Raw genomic sequence first — 17,500 nt, forward strand, 5'->3', positions numbered from 1 at the left:
TCTCTGGTTTGTAGACTGTCATAACTGACTGCCGACATGACTCGACATCAAATGCATACCACTCTACAGTGGCCATGATATCTTATGAGTAAGTAAAGACATGTGCGCGTAAGTTTTGTGCAGGAAAACATGCGCATTTGTAAAAGTCAGATTGGTTTACCTTACTCTGAGTTTTGTCTTGTCACCAATTCTCGTTAATCTTACAATGTGTCTTTTGGACAGAACCCACCATGTTGTAGCTGTGCAAACTGTCACGAAGGAAGACTTTCGCAGCTCCCAAACCCATGAATTTGAGGCAATAAGGAAAATTTTACCAACTGTTCAAGCCAAAGGTATTCTGGTGTATTTTCTTTTCCTCATGCTCAATTACCACTGAAAGTGATATGACAAGCATCACTGTGTACCTGTTATCATATCACACTCATGAGTTTCTTGGAAGCAACACTTACACAAATGGCCTGAATGTGAACACTTTGCCAAATAATACTACATTATATACACAAACAGTATGTTGATTTTAATAATCACAAAAAATATTTAAATAAAATTTCATGCAAAGCTAAGAAAGTCTATGGAGGTGCGTAATATATCGTTCATACCTTATTTTATTGCAGGAGTTAATGTGGTAGAGGTTGCACATGACTTTGTGCCAAAAATTAAAAAGTGGCTTCTTGCACAGAACATACAGAACTCCTTTCGCACATGGCATGGTAGGAAATTTTTACGAGCTTAGTGCATCTAAGACCACCGCGGTATAAGTACCACCTTTTTGCCAATGGAAGGAGTGCTTTTTATTTGTATGAAGCAGAACATCACTTCCAATTTTCTTTTTGCAGGGACAAAGGGAGTGGCAAAAGCTATGAAAGAAATTAGTTGTGGCGCACAGAAATGGGAGGGCGAAAGGTGGTTTGCAGAGCTGTCTGACAAGCGTAGGTGGTTGCAATTCAGGACATTTGAAAAATAAGAGATAGAACTTGTTAACAATAGAACAGACATAAGAGGTAAATAAGTAATGGCAGGGTAACACAATTGCAGTCCCTCAGTTCTTTCATATTTTCATTCAATTTCAAAAATTTGTTGCAGAGGCAAGCGTGAAAAGGCACTTTTATTTTTCCATGAAGAACTGCACTAGTCCAGATGACCTCAAAAAAAGATTCTTGACTGTACTTGATCACTATCAGGTATGTATATGTGGGTTATTGACCAAGCATGAGGTCAAGATGGCTGGATATAGACCTTTTCAGCTTGTACATTTTGGTGTCCCAACACAGGTCATGTGATAATACTCAGGAGGTTTGGTCCTTTGTTTTGTTCATTAAAAAGAGTGCAAGCAAGCATGAATATGTCTGCATGCACTCTTTTTAATGAACAAAACAAAGGACCAAACCTTCTGAGTATTATCACATGACCTGTATTGGGAAAACAAAATGTACAAGCTGAAAAGGTCTATTGGCCATGTTCGTCAAGGTCCATAATCACACATGAAGGGAATGAGGCCAATATCCATCCATCTTGATCGCACAAGCATGGTAAATAAAGGATTTATTATATGGGATAAAACATCAAGAAATGATCTCTGTCCTTGTACATTTTCTTGTGGGTCCAAGCGAGAAAGCCCCCACTTGGGTAGCCAATCACATCATGGGATGTGGTTCATCTAACCCACTCACGGAGCTAGTCATATGATAAAAATAGTTAGTTCTTCTGTGATGTTACCATAACAATTAACTATAATAATTTTATTACCAACACATACAACATCTTCAAAATATGTTTGCTTGCAGGCAAATTACAACAGCTGTGACCCTGAGTCAAAGTGCAAAAATACCTGGGTACCACTGCAGCAAAGTGAAACTTACAAATCCCCGAGCAATAGCTGCCCTTCGAAAATTCATCTTGGATTCAAAAGTGTACAAACTTGCTGAACACTATTACCAGGGAATTAACCATGTTTTCTTTTCTTACTCTATCAGACTGAAAAAGGAGAAAGGTTTTTCAAAGTTGGAGGTGGTATTTGTAATAATTAACCGGTGATTTTAATTTTCTTAATTTCCAGTGTCGTGACACCTACTGGGTGGAATCTTTCAACAACACCATCCTCATCTATTGTCCAAAGCGAATCCACTTCGCCGACCGCACTTTCAACATGCGCATGGCACTGGCAGCTATGGACTGGGTGACTAGAAAGACACTTTTGTAGTAATGAACAGATGGGATGTGCAATTTAAATTGATCAATACAAAAACAGTTGCGTGTTATTTCATTTCTCTTTGCACAATTAAAGAGTCAATTAATAGAGAAACAGTTTAGATTGATAAACACAAAAACATTTGTATGTTATTTCATTTGATCTCTTTGCAGAATGAAAATGTAAACAGAGAAACAACATCTGTGAGCTTGATTCAAGATGTGCGCCGACCAAATCGTAGAACGGGGCACCCGAATCTACAGCCTAAAACATTTAATTTCAGGGAACGCGTGTGGACCACTTTCTTCAAGACTAATTACTAAGAGAGCTCAAGAAATTTGAAAAAGGAGCTCTTTCCCTCAGTTGTAGAATACTGCAGAGAAATTCATCAGCTGTAATTGATATGTTTAACAAATCTTTTGTATTCAATACAAGCTGTAACCAAATTTATACTTATAAAAGCTGCCAAGGACTAAAATGTAACAAGCGAAGTATTTTTATCAGACACCGATGAAGCTTCCCAACTACAATTATAAATGAGTTGCAGACAAAAAATAAATCACTGATACAATGTATTTCCAGTAACAAGATGTCCAGTAGGAAAGGATAATAAGTAGCAATATGCCAGTAAATGGACCAACACAATTCAAACAAATCCATAATATATTTATATAACTGCTTAAATTGCTATTGATCAGTACAGAACATAAGGAGATTATTAATTAATATATATATATTTTTATGTAAATGTGAAATGGTGGTATTCATTGTGGTAAGTTAACATTACCATGTTCAAAGGCGTTTTGGATAGGTATGCCCTTTTGTGTCCCATATATGGCACACCAGGTGGGTTGGGGTATCGTTTCCTGGTGTCGTCAAGGACACACTGGGGCATAAGCTCACGCAACTCTACCTCACTAAGACCAGCTGAGGTCTTTCGATTAATATAAATTTTGTGCTGCCACAAACCCCTGTCTTTCAGACTTTTCCAAAACCGTCGATAGTTTTTGTGACGCTTGGTGTGATTGGTGATGTCTGGTGCACAGGATCCTTGAATGTGGGTCAATTCACCGACAGTGATGCAAGGACCCATTAGACAGTGAGGGCATGGAGGGTGATCTTGCAAGCCACCTAAAACACTGTCTACCCACACATTTCTCATGTGCACCTGTTCTGCTGACTGTGTTGCTGAAGCAGTGGCCACCAGAGGTGGTTCCACATCAGCAGTCCTTTTTGTTTTTTCCAGTCTTGATGCAACACCTAAAACACAGCAGCATTATGTCAAAATACCACCAAAGTGATAAATTAGTGAAAATGCATTTCAATCACCACTTTCTCTCTCTTAAAAAAAATATATAACGCCACAACCAAAACATGCTTGGTACTGTACTTTTCGTAAGCTTATCGCCAACAGGGGACGCGTGTGAAACAAGGAAACAAATGTAAGGCAATCGAAGATCACTTAATTGCCTAACGTAGAGGTAAACATGTAGCAATGCCAAAAAATCGGCAAGATAACAACTCTTTGTGTCATAACTTCAACTACTGCAAATTACATTTTCGATATCTCCCTCATTACGCCTCTTATCATCAAACCAAAAACTTCGCCAGTGCAAAGAAACAAAATAATTGCAAAGCTCAAACTACCATTGCGTAAATTAGCCAATGTCTGACATTTGCAGACTGCCTACAAATAGCACAGATAAACATTATTTCAGTCTAAGCACCCATTTCAAATAACGCTGATAAACATTATTTAAATCTAAGAGCCCGTTTTAAAGCGGTTAGCTTTCAATAATTGTGATTTAGGGTTAGTCTGCAGTCTTCAAATGTCAGACACCGTAAATTAGCCGAGTTCAAAAGATGCAGTTGATCAGTGATGAAAGCAACTGGGAACCTTTGTTTGGGTGAATTTACATGAGAACAAAACTGACAACTAAAGCATACCGTACAGAAAATAAGAGTTGCGATAAATTTACATAATAAGGTGATCTCTGGAGAAACTTACCTGCTCGCTGAGGAACGCGTCTGTGGCTTATATATTGCCAATTCTGTGGCAATCGAGCTGTCATGATGGCTTGAACTCTAGGCAGTTCGCTTTCGGGAACATCGATCGTAACCTAGTGTTTATACGTGTACCACCACTACTTTTACAGAAGCCAAGAGCATTAGGAAAGAATATTTAACAAATGAACTCACTTGAACACGAAACATTTTCGTTGATGTGAAAAGATCTCTTTGACTGTATCGCTGCGAGCGACTGTACCACGAATTGTGCGCATAGCACTCGCGTTGGTTATGTTGGATAGGTCTTTGGTCGATAACCAATAGAGTAAGCTATTCTATATAAGAATTGTTTATTTTAACCAATGGTAAAGCGCCATATATTGAGCTATCTTCATTTGCTCTCACCACGCGTGGGAGCATTCAAAATGGCGACCGCCAAGTTGAACCACTTATCAAAATCTTCCTTAGGAAGATTTCCTTTTATAGGCACCCCCGCGTTTAACCTAACTTGAACGAGATACGTGATCGAATGAAAACGTGTGCAAGCGAAAAGAAATGTGAGAACTTAATGATGACGAAAAACAGACATAAATTTAACAAAACAAAACAATAGACGGAAACCTTCACAATAAGAGTTAGTTAAGCAATTTGGTAAGTCCTTTATGTATAGCAAAAACAATAGAGGACCCAATATAATCCCTTGTCATGAGGGATACCACATTGGAGAGAGCAAGGTTTGGAAAGTGAACCACTAACAGAACATATTTGAGATCGGTTTTCTAAGTATGATCTAAACCAATTAAAAGCATTTTCTTGAATTCCGTAGGCGCTTAGTTTAGAGAGTAATAGCGTGTGGTCTACTGTATCAAAGGCCTTTTTTAAATCTAGAAATACTACAGCATTGACGTTTCCACGATCAATATCAAAAGCCCAGCTATCGGTTGCCCCTAGTAGAGCACTGACCGTAGAATGGATAGAGCGAAATCCGGATTGACTTTTTGAGAGAATGTATGTTCTCTCTGAATTGATTTCTGTAGTGCATAGGGGACAGTTCTAATTTTAAAATTTAATTGGGGTTTTCCCGTTCTTCAGTTCCGGTGTGGCAAAAGTCCCTTTGATTGTCCCCACTTCATCTTTAGGGACGTATTAGAGATTCAGGTGAAAATGAGCTCTCAGAAACACGGATACTGAATATTTCATTACAATCAAGATGGCTTTTGGTCAGCCAATTTATCTCCATGAGGGATGGGTCTCAACCAGCAACCACAGTGAGTGGAAGGGATTTGGCTGGAAACTTGTATTTCCTTGAACACAGAGCAATACACTCACGTGAATGTGTATATGAATAAATGTATGTGCATGAGTTTCATCTGAAAGCTCTTTTAAAGATCCATAAAAACAAACTTTGAAGCTGCAGCAGTCTCCCTTGTAGCCGTTGCGTGACATCCCAAAAACGACTGCGAAGAAATTGTATAAATGGATAAGGCAGATACATTCAGTAGAGTAAGAACATCAAGGTGACACAGTAGCTGCATCGACTGTATTGACTTTGAGCATACAAGCATCAGCAATATGGGGCAAAGGTGCAGATATTGTCATTAGAAGGTAGGACTCCTCTATAGCTGTATCCTAATTTAGCGTTATTTTCATAACACTGAGGGCAGGTCTCTTAAGTCGAGAACTCTATAGCTAAAGGGTTCAAGAACCTCTAAAATCAAAACGCGATGAAGAGTGTTGGAACGAAACACATAACTAATATTCTAAAGTTTTAAAGCTTTACGTTAATAAGCATTTGACTGATGTTTGCACGAAAGCCAGTTAGCGAATAGGGGTAATTATGAGGTTAAGGAATCTCATACCAACTGAGACCAACTAACAACTTTACAAGGCAGCCAGCCTCCCTCACTTAACGTATTGCCATTTAGTTTAGCATTTCTGTAGGGCTTCGGATACTCGTAGACTGGAGAGAGTGCAGGGGCGGGGATTGCATGCAGTTTTTAAGTACATAATGTCTAGCTACCAACAGCTGCTACAAAAAGCCGAGTCACCATCCTTTCATACTAGGAAACTACAAGATATGTGTATTTTAATGCATAAAGTGAAAGATAGTTTGTGCTTGCGGACAATTTGTAATTTGTTCATGAATAACAGTCATTCCTATAATTTACCGCAAACGGATTTCTCTCTACCAAGTTTCAGCACTGTCAAGTATGGAAAACATTCAATAAGCTACTTAGGCCCCAGACTCTGAAGCAAGCTATCAAGTAAAGACAGATCAGCTGCCACTCTCAGGCATTTTAAGACAATGATACGTAAACGTGATCTAAGTAACATCATAGAAGGATGTAGTGGGTGTCAGTTATGTAATTCATGATTTTATTTATTTTAATTGTAGTTATTTTTGTATTCTTCAGATGCATGGTAACTTATTTGTACTTGTATTGTTTCTATTCTAGTTAGAGATTTTAGGAAGGTGTCCCCTATTAGCATAGGAAATTCTCCCCCGCTACTTCATTTGACACGTTAATAAAGTCATTATCATTATTATTATAGAGTGCAAACAAATCGTCTAGGGGTTCTAAAATCTCTGAAATCTCAAAGAACCTTTACAGATTTTAGAACCCCCAGACAGTTTGTTTGCATTCTAGAACTTTAGAAAGTTTAGGTATTTCAGAACTCTAGAACAGTAGGAATTCTAACACTCTACAACGCGTTTTAATTTTAGAGCTTCTTGAACTTATTAGCTATAGATTTCTAGATTTTAGACACCTGCCCTCAGTGTCTTTAAAATAACTCTAAATTTGAATACAGCTACAGGTGAGGTCTACCTTCTAATGACAATATCTGCACCTTTCTCACATTTCTAAATCTCCAAAATTGGTAAAGTCCTTTGTGGTTGTCAGTCTAAACTCTCTAACATTTCTAACGGTTGTAGGATGTCAAACAACATCTAATCGCTAAAAATTCTTAAGTTCTAGAATATCAAACGACCCCTTGGGGTGTTCGAAAATGTCTAAAAGTTAGTAAATTTTTAAAGTTGTAGTGTTTTTTTTGTCCATTGTATGGGCTCTAATGCCCCAAACGTTTCTTTAATGGTGCAATATGTAACTTCGTCATGTGGAAACTCGGTAAAGGCTTAACATTATTCATGAAAGTATCGTACTTGCTATTTTTACCCGTTTGGAAGGCTGGCCAAAAAAGGGACGTGCAGCCAATATTTGTTCAACCTGAGCAAAGTTACAGCTGTTCGTGAGTTATAATTATTACGCATACGCTTAAAGAATGAAAGATGCACACATCCGTCTGTTCAATTTTGATTCGCCCAGTCAAGTTTTCATTTGCATTTCTAATTCGTTTGGGAAAACGGCGGAAAGTTTTAGCAGACCTAAGGTGCTTAGATACGATCGGCGTATGACGTGGTTACAAGGTATTTGTTTTTGTCAAATGAGTGGTTAGAATTAATGGTAATCAATAAAACCAACCAAACCTAGTGTGCAGTTTAGACGTTCCATAACTCACCTAGAGAGTCTAGCACAGAAAAAAAACTCACAACAGGGATTCTGAGAAGTAGTGGGCTTTATTGAACATGGGCATGCGAGAATAACTGCTGTATTACACATCAAGAGAGTTTCTAATTTTACTAATTTCATGACAAGAATTTTTATTTCGCGGAAGACTGTTGAATATGAGATTTGGAAAAAAAAATCACCTGAGATACATCAGTGTGCGTGGGATGAATCTTCATTCAATTGTACAACAATTGTGTTGATCATGTGGTCACTACTGCATTACAGTATACTCTTTTATATGAGAAAATCTATTGATTGCACCACTATCAATCTACACATACCGTATGGATTAATTTTTTTCCCTACTGACTCAACACACATGTTAACTTATAGAGAGAGGGAGAGGAATAGTACATGTAAACTGTAATTAACAAAATCAACTGCACTATAGAAATGTCTTTCGTGTATAACTTAACTAACTTTCCACAATCAATTTCACATGGTCATTAATTTCAGAGCTTGTATAACCTTCACGTTTGTAAAGCTGGCAGGTATAAAATCCAGCATCAGCCTTTGTAATGTTACTGATGTTAAATATGGCCTGACCAGAGAATGCATTACTAACAATGATTCCACTCACACGTTGTTTGTAAGGGGCTGGAGCGGGAACTGATACTTTGCCTGTTGGGTACAGAACTACTAAACGCTTTCCATTTCTTAGATCCCAATAAATTATTGTGACTATACCAGAAAAGTTCCAAGTGAATGTTACAGAAGATCCAACTGTACGAAGAATACGTTTCCCCTTGTATGGTGATGTGAAGATTATTCCACTATAACCTTTGAGGAAAAAAAAATGAAAGAAAGTGATCAATAAAATCGGAAATTAATTCATGAAACTGAACATCTTAACAATACAAAATATATGCTGGACTTTGGTGATACAACATATCAGAAAAGTTGCTAGCAAGAGCAATGGCAAGTGTCTAAAATTATACTTTACATAGTTTGTAAAGACATATTCTAGCTATTCTCGGTTTTCACATGACTTCAAGACGGCCATGTTGGAGCCCCTAAACAAAGAAACGGCGGCCCTGTTGGAGCTCTATTGTTATGAAAACGTTTTCTTTTGTTTTCGTTGAAAAACATGGCTGTTGATCACGTGAGTGAAAACCAACAATTCATATTTTTATTTACGACCGAGAAAATCTTTACGATTACAAATTACAATAAAATTACATTCATAACCATTAACATTTTTATTATTTCGCAATTCACGCTTTCTATTAAAAATTTCTCTTCGCTTTCTTATCATTCATTTTACCTGTCCAAGGTGGCAGTCGAAAGCTCGTAGTTTTTAATCATTTTAGCCAGAGATTTTTTTTAAATTTCAACTATGTGTCACCCTGGCTGCGGCCCTTCAATATTTTTAAATAAAATTATGATTAGCCAGAACGCTGTTTTACAAGACTAACAGTTGTTATTAAGTCTGTGAATTTCCCACGTTTACTGGGATACTATTCCAAAGTAGCTCTCGGTATACCCAAAAGCACACTTGCAGTAGTTTGTTTGTGCTTGGGCAGGTACATACAAATACAATACGTAGTTAATTGACCGCTCCCCATAGGGGCTTTTCAGGGCCAATGAAACACAACGAAACGACAGAAAAGAACAAGAACAACAAGTGTTGAGAATCCCAACTGGCTGCGAGTTTAGCAAGTTTACTTCAGTATCAGAATCTCTCATTAAAGGTACGTCGGGATAACCCTTGAATTATTGTGAAGATTAGTGTCGCGTTAAGCTATAGCGAGAATGTCCCAATGGAGCCAATTTAAAAGAAAGTAGGTACTCATGTCGTGACTAGACCTAGTGATAATCTTGGCAGCCCTATTTTGGAGTTTTGGAGTTTATAGCTCAAGGGTACGTTGAAGTTATTCCAAACAGGGCTATGGAAGACCAAGCACGATAAAACTAGCAATGCACTGCCAGCAAAGGTTATTTTAGAATTAACGAGAAACATCTTCCTTGCGGTAGCTATGATCAGGATATTGGGCAGATCGATAATACAAACTAAGAATTATGTAAGTGCACTAAGGTTGCTCCCCTGAGGGACGCTACAAGTGAGTGGTGCAGCATTTGACACGTGACCATCAGTGCTGCATCTCGGACTTCGGCCATAAAGACAAACATCAAGATATAAACCATTTAAGAGCAGGGCTCTGAGAAAGTCAAGCAAAGTTGGAAATAGAAATCTTAAACTTCCCCTTCATTTTTGAGTGGAGATATGCTACCTGGGAGGATGAACAAAAAAAAACATATTTGGTCAGCTGAGTTACCGTTGCCCTGGTAACCCCAATTAATCATGATAACCACAAGCCCATATTTTGATACTCAAAATGGGTAACATATGTGTGTCTACCTCTCGCATAGATGCGAGTCAGTTGTAATGAAATTCCACCACAGAGGAGACCTATGCCTCTAATTACTAAAGGATGTTTCAAAACTGCTTTGACTTTTATGAACAAGGAAAAAATTTTGGCTTTACTAAGTTAGGTGTCGATCATTTCGGTTTACTACAAAAACGAGCGCATCTTTTTTCCATTTTCTCCCAAAGTATTCTTTTTTCCGTAACTGAATTTGCAACAGATGTTATGCCGTTATTATAGTTCTTAAATATTAGAAAACTAACTTGGGGAAAGTCATATTTTGACAACACGTGATAAACGAATTTGATGGAAATTGTAAAACAGTCCAAATTAAGTCATTTTTACACTTAATTTTTTCGCTCTCAAAATGTTCTAAAGCAAGCCGTCAAACTCTCAAAGTAATTATTATTATCTTGTCTGTAAGCTGAATATGACTGTGATGAAATAGAAATTAACATTGAACATATCCTGTAATTCCTGGCAATTTTTAACACTAGCTGTGGTGTCTTAGCTCCCTTTTTCATGACCAAATCGATGGATTTCCCTTGCTGCCTAGTCAAATTAATACTCTCTTCCATCCAACATCAACTCAAGAAAAGTAAAGCCATAGGTAATGATGAATTTGTCCGCATCCATTTGACTTAACAATACCCTATTGACAAGAATGAAAGATTGAGACTGTCTCTTCCGAAATGAAGTTTACCCAGCGAGTTACATGAATGTACTACTTTCACCATGCCAAGCAAACGTATACCTATGACAATCCAGAATAAAGTGTTTGGCTAAAATCGTGAGGGAAATTTGTAATATGTCGTTGAAAAGCCGAGAAAATTGTTCGCGGACGGAAATGAGTGGGGACAGACTGTTGACCGGATTTTACATCTCTACAGTTCAACCCACCAACGCCGATATAAAATTAAAATAGTAAAGCTAAAAATAATAAATGAAAAGAAAAATTAAACGGATATGATGAAATCACTGTCAGGATAAAAATGTAACGACATTAGTTTACTTATATATTGTCTTTTCGCAACATTGATTGTGATTGTGGCTTTATTAACTAATGCCTTCTTCTGTGCTGTCGGAAGTGGAGTAGGAATGTCAAAGTTAAAAAGTCTGATTTGCATAAAATGCTCATCGTAGCACAGCTCGGTTGACACGACACGACATTATTACTTGAAAGGGGAGGTTCGGGAATGCAGGGGAAGCGTTGTAAAACTAAGTGAATGTGACAGGGATATCACAAACCGATGGATTATGCAAGAGCTGGACAGAAATCCGTGACTTTTTGCTGTGCAGGTAAATAAATGAGACAATTCGTGTGTCAAATTCTCTTGTGAATAACGCTGTTGTTTTTGCGGTCAGGAACAGTAATTATTTCATACGCTACTGTTTAATTCTCCTTTCATTGTCAGGCAGGAAATGCATGCTTCCGGTTGAGTCTGTCGTTCCATGTCCGGTCTACGCGTCCGCGTGACAAACTTCATGGCTTCTCGACCAATGCTTTAAACCGTTCAATTTTAGCCTAACGCTTTGTTCTTGATGGTCAGAGGCTTGTATTTTCTTAGTGAATTAATCGTGATGGATTCATGTTATTCTCTCGTTGGACCACATAGATGGATTTCAGTGCACCACAATGTCATGCGTGTTATATTCGTGATGTGTGTGCGGCTTGAATGCACCATTATCTGGATCTGTTGTTTAACATACCTGTAGCGTCCCACAGCCGTTGTTTTCGATGGGAGAGGACCGATGTTTAGAGCCTGCGCTAAATTTGGTCTAGAAAATGGAACGAACGAAGGGGAAACGGAAGCGATTAAAATGTACAAACTTGTAAGGTAGGCTTTTCCTTCAGTTGAATATTATCAAACTAAATTGATCTAAATCGCTGGCACTTTACAGATAGGATACTTAAAATATTGTCGGAGCTTAAACAATATCTCTAAACCATTTTAGAGCGAAACAATTTAAGTCTAAACTTGGTCAATTTTCCAAATATTTCTAATTTTCATCAATTTGCTTATCACCTTTGTGATAATTTTCCCCAGACTAGTTTTCCAAGGACCATGATAACTGTATGAGCTCTGCTGCAAAGGTGGTGAAGGGAAAAAAAACACTTAGCTAGAAAATGGGAAAAAAGTTGTGCTCATTTTTGTGGTTTTTCAAAATGGCCGACAGGTAACATAATAGAGCAAGTATTTTCTTCTTATTCTAGAAGTCAAAATTCTTACACAGCAACCTTTAGACACAGAAAATGAAGGGGATGTTAAAAATTTTCATTTCCAACTTTGCTTGACTTTCTCAGAGAACTGCTCTTAAGGCTATTCCAATCAAGACCATGATTACGGAGCTTTCGTATACAAATGGTATGGTCAATTGTTTTAGAGTGATGAATATTACACCGTTGAGAAGACGAAATCTGACCACAGTTTGTGCTGTAGGTATGAGAATTTCTCATTTGACGAGTTTTGATTACTCTGACACCAAAGTGTTCGTGCTGTGCCTTGTAAGTCACAAAAATAGTATACGATGGCCAATACAAAGATGGATTACTCTGCACTTTGCAATTCTAGTGGTCGAATCGTAATACAGAGGCCGATTTGAGAGAAAGAGTTGACAGCAACTCTCCTTGGTTCTCCGATTAGCTGGCTTAACCCAAACACCATTTCACGGATACGGCGGCCATTTTGAACAAGGAAAGGACTACTTCATACTACTTATGAGGTCCACTTGTTTTTCTTGTATGGTAATATATTCCCCTCACAATTTGAACCTTTGTTCGGACTTCCGAGGGACACGCTGTTTGTTGAATGTTTTTGAAGCCGTTGAAAAAACTCGCAGCACATGTTTTATCGTGTTTAAAAACACTCGGCTACGTCTCGTGTTTTTAAACCCGATAAAGCACTGCTGCTGGTTTTTTTTTCAATATTACGTAAGATAGTCCACGTTAATAACACCCCCAAAAAGAAAATCCATATTTTCCGCGTGGATTTTTTCGACTAGTGCTTCGAACCCATCAAAAGGCGCACAGGTGAAACCGGAGAACTATGCCAGGTACAAACAAGAAAATAAGCTATAACGAGGCTTGAAGAATTATAGGACTAGCCATTCTGTCGTCATTTTCAATGAACAATTGCTCACAAATTTTATAATTTAACTGAGTTAAATATCTTGTTTGATATCTTGCTTAAGTGAGTTACATCGCTCGTAAACACAGGACTTACACGATCCTGCTGACAAGCTTAGATACAATTGTTAACGGCTCGAATAAGGGTGCTGAGATCAAAACCTGGAATGCTTATTGGAGGCTAGTGAGACAAGGAACGAATTTGACTGCGTGTCGTAAACTGACAGGACCTCTTAAGCGTGATGATGGAAGCCTGGCCGTCTCAGACATCGAAAAGGCTGACATGATGAATACCTACTTTTCTACGATTGGCACGGAACGAGCTGCACAACTACCAAAATTACAAATTGAGCTGGATGTCATCAATAACCAAAGGGATACTCCAACTATATCTACTATCGAGATCCAGGCAGGTATGGTGAAAGGTAAATTATTGAGCCTAAAAAGTAACAAGGCGACTGGCCTAGGTGGCATTGCCCCGAGCCTGATAAACATGGCAAGTGATAGCATCGCTGTTCCATTATCTGCTCTTTTCACTCTAAGCCTTAGGACAGGTGTTGTTTTCCCGGAGTGCAAAACAGCTAAAATGACGACGGTTCACAAGAAAGATGATGAAACATGTAGAGGGAACTGTCGTCCTCTATCCATGTTGAGCGTACCCAGTAAGATCTTGGAGTCGCTTGGAGTCGTGTGTCAACGATGTCTTCGTGGATCACGTGTTTAATACCAATCAACTTGTTACGGATAATAAATGGGCGTACCAAAAGGGATTTTCCACTGAAGTCCTCCTTGCTCATTTATCAGAAACCTGGAGACAGGCCGTAGACTTCGGTCTTGTTGTCGGTGTTGTGTTTATAGATTTTAAGAAGGCTTTTGACTTTCTTAATCAAGACATTTTCTTGAATAAGCTTCAGTACAATTTTGGAATACGTGGCCCCTTATTTGCATGGGTAACAAACTATTTGACGACTAGAACACAGTACACAGTCTTGAACGGACATCGATCAAGCACCAGCCCAGTCGTTTCCGGGGACCCCCAAGGCAGTATCCTCGGCCCCACCTTATTTTTTTTATATACAAGTGATCTTGTGGAGTCTGTTCAGTCTGCGACTGTCTACATGTTCGCAGACGATACCACTGTGTTCTGTATCGGAAAAAGTATTGATGAAGTGTCAGCCGCTTTCAACCAAGCCCTAAGTGAACTATATGCTTGGTGTGCTAGATTCCCCATACTAAAAGGTCTGAATTTATGATAATCTATAGAGGGAACTTTATTGGACACCTTCCCCTTATACATCTTGGTGGAAATAGTTTAAATTGGGTGAAGCACAGTCGATTACGGTGTGGCCAGCATGGTGTAGCTAACATCCAGGTGGGTGTATTTAGCACCTCTTTAAGTGGCCAATTCAAATGCCATACATGTGGTTAACTGGGTTGGCAACAGCAAAATTGTTTTCCCACGGCAAGCGAGCAGGAAGGTGGATCACATTAAGACATCGGTGTGTCACGTAAATTAAAAACAGCAATAAAAGCAAGGTGACACCCGCTAACACCAACCCGGTGTTACCTCACGCATGCGCACAACCATTTCACCCAGTCTATTAGCAGCCATGGACTGCTGTCTCGACCTTTTGGGCCTCATCAGCATGGCGTAGCTAACATACCAGGCGGGTGGGTTTAGCACCCCTTTAAGTGGCAGCTTCACATGCCAAACATGTGGTATGGCTGCTAATTGACCGGGTGAAATGGTTTTACGCATGCGTGATGTGTTGGCCTCACCGGGTTGTTCACTGGCGAAAAATGTCTGATTGGTCGAGGCCTTGTCATGTGACTTCAATACCTCAATTTAAACATGGCTGCCATTCGGTGTTTATTAGATCTCCGTCGACACAAAAAAAGACCCTTTTTCAGGCCAGTAAAACGGACGAATGTTTGACTGCGTAGTGCGTTTCTATGCCAGCGAGATTCTCTTTTAAGCCAACAGTGCTACAAGGAAAATTTCTTTAAAATTTTCAAGGTCAACGCGAGTCTCGGTTGCTAATGTTCCAGTGAAAATTCGTTTGTGTAGCTTACCGGCTAATGGATTACCATCTTGATTTCAATTCATGCGTTTGTCTTTAAAAGGTGGAGCAAAAAAGATACCACTAAATTTCCAAGTGGTTTCTCTCCCGACTAAATATTTACACACTGTTTCCGCGAGGGCCTGCATCTAACAGAAAATGTTAAGATTTTCGCATTGTTTTTCAAAATTAAGTTGTTAAAATTGCCATTCAAGTGGTCCATTGAGGAAAATTTATTAAGACCGAGGGGAAAATTTAGAAATGTATTTCAGTCATTCAAAAATAAATTTTAAAGTGAATTTAGCAGTAATAATAACCAAAATCATACTTAACATGTCATAGCACCTCATATTGGGTACACTAGAAGGAAAACCTTTTAGTTGCAATTATATTTTGTTATAGTTGTTCCAAGCAAAATGCCAATTGTTTGCTTTCCTCCAAATTATAGAAATAAACATAGATTAGGTTAACTCTGAATAGCCAAAACAACAATATTCTAAGTTGAGAATTTGATTCAGAAGTCCAGCTTACTAGCAGGGAGAATTTTACTGTAACAAAATATTACTACAGCTAATAATACGCTTTCACCACATTGTAGTGGGTTAATGTGACAACAAAAAATACTTAATCAGGAATTGATTTTATCTTCCAGCAATAAAACAGCAGGAGGATATAAAATTAGGTATCTTCAAAGTTTAGAAAACTTGTTGAAGGTGATCATTCAGTGCCACCCTCCAAAACTTTTCACAAATTTCACACTGGCCTACTAAGTACTTCTAGTACAACAAATTATTTAACCTCTCTTTGCAGACTCTGGTTGCAACACAGCTGCTTCAATAATTTTAATCCCCTTGCATTAGATTTAACTTTAAAGAAACCATAACTTCATATTTCTGTCATAATCATTCAAAAACATTGAGCAAAAGCATACAAAGCTACATTTGAAAGGGGCATAATCCCATGATGCAGTTTTCTGGATAAGACTTCACAGAAATAACTCCTGTTACCTTTCCATATGTAAAGAGGTCCCATGATTTATGAGTCAATTATTAGTCATTAGACTCACAGTCAATATAGCAATAATTTATTGATCAACCCTAAGCCCTCATTTCAGTGATTAGGCCTAAGCACTCTCTGAAATTTTAGCTTTCATTTTATGGGTTAGGGTAACTGCACTAACCCATTGACTCATATATACTTAAGACTCAAATGTAAAAAAATATTTCAACATTTGATGCAAATTATGAATTTTTAGCAATTGCTGTAAATAATAGTAATCATTCCTACCATTTCAAAGGATGAATAAACTAAAGTTGAATGCAGTAAGTGTAAGAAGTAAAACAAGTGGTCCAATTTATTTAAGCTGTATTCAATTTCCATCCTTGCTTTAGTCCCTGGATAGTGTTAAACACTGGTGGTGAAGTGAACAAACTACCCCAAGGGGGATTCCCTTACAAAAATGACTGTTGTTCTTGTTGTTCCTTTTTGGAGAAAAATTTGTGGATTTGTACTGCTTATGATACTGAGACCAAACAGCTGGCAGAGTTGCTGCAGTACATTTAAGGCTATCAATCTGAAAAATGAATGGAACTGTAGAACAATTTGGTAAGCAAGTAAATAGCTTTTACTTATGAATTATAAAATGCCAGTCATTTGTCAATTTAGAACTGGTTCTTCTAAGGGGTCATATTTCTTTAGCCTACATACACAAAACAAGATTCTGTTACCTTTAAGGGTTGTTTTTTAAAAAAAGACCCCTCCTGAGCAAAATGCATCCTCATGTTGGGATTCTCATTGACTTAATGACTTTTATGATACTATGCAAATTTGTTCTACAATAATACTCAAACACCATAAAAGTATTTTTAACCTAACTTTTTTGCAAAGTTTACTCCTTGAGCCACCAGCTTGATACTTTGTTCCAAAAGCCAAAGCAGTTGTATAGCAATAGTGGAGGTGATAATTAATCACTTTGCTTTGGTTCATATGAAGAAAAAGAAAGTCAAAGTAATGATCGCACTGTAATTAACGCTTTCACCCCTAAACCGGCCATACTTAGTATTTTGCTCTGTCTAACACCAGACGATTTTACTCATCAATGGGGAACCCATGAAGTCAACAGTCTTACAGTACTTCTAAAAATAAAGAAAATGAATTCTGTGGACTTAAACATTCCCAAAAAG

General features: G+C 38.1%; 1 long non-coding RNA gene and 1 pseudogene across 1 annotated transcript in view; one reads left to right on the top strand and one right to left on the bottom strand.

Moving 5' to 3' along the window:
* Positions 1-2,511, top strand: part of LOC138030408 (uncharacterized) — a 3,588-nt pseudogene extending 1,077 nt beyond the window's left edge.
* Positions 2,512-7,763: 5,252 nt separating this feature from the next.
* LOC138029839 (uncharacterized) overlaps positions 7,764-17,500 on the bottom strand; it is a 32,043-nt gene continuing 22,306 nt past the window's right edge. Inside the window, exon 3 of the long non-coding RNA XR_011127946.1 lies at positions 7,764-8,544. This is a non-coding gene — a long non-coding RNA (uncharacterized lncRNA). The remainder of the gene's footprint in view (positions 8,545-17,500) is intronic.

The sequence above is a fragment of the Montipora capricornis genome, chromosome 13 (assembly GCF_036669925.1).
Source record: "Montipora capricornis isolate CH-2021 chromosome 13, ASM3666992v2, whole genome shotgun sequence".
NCBI lineage: Eukaryota > Metazoa > Cnidaria > Anthozoa > Scleractinia > Acroporidae > Montipora > Montipora capricornis.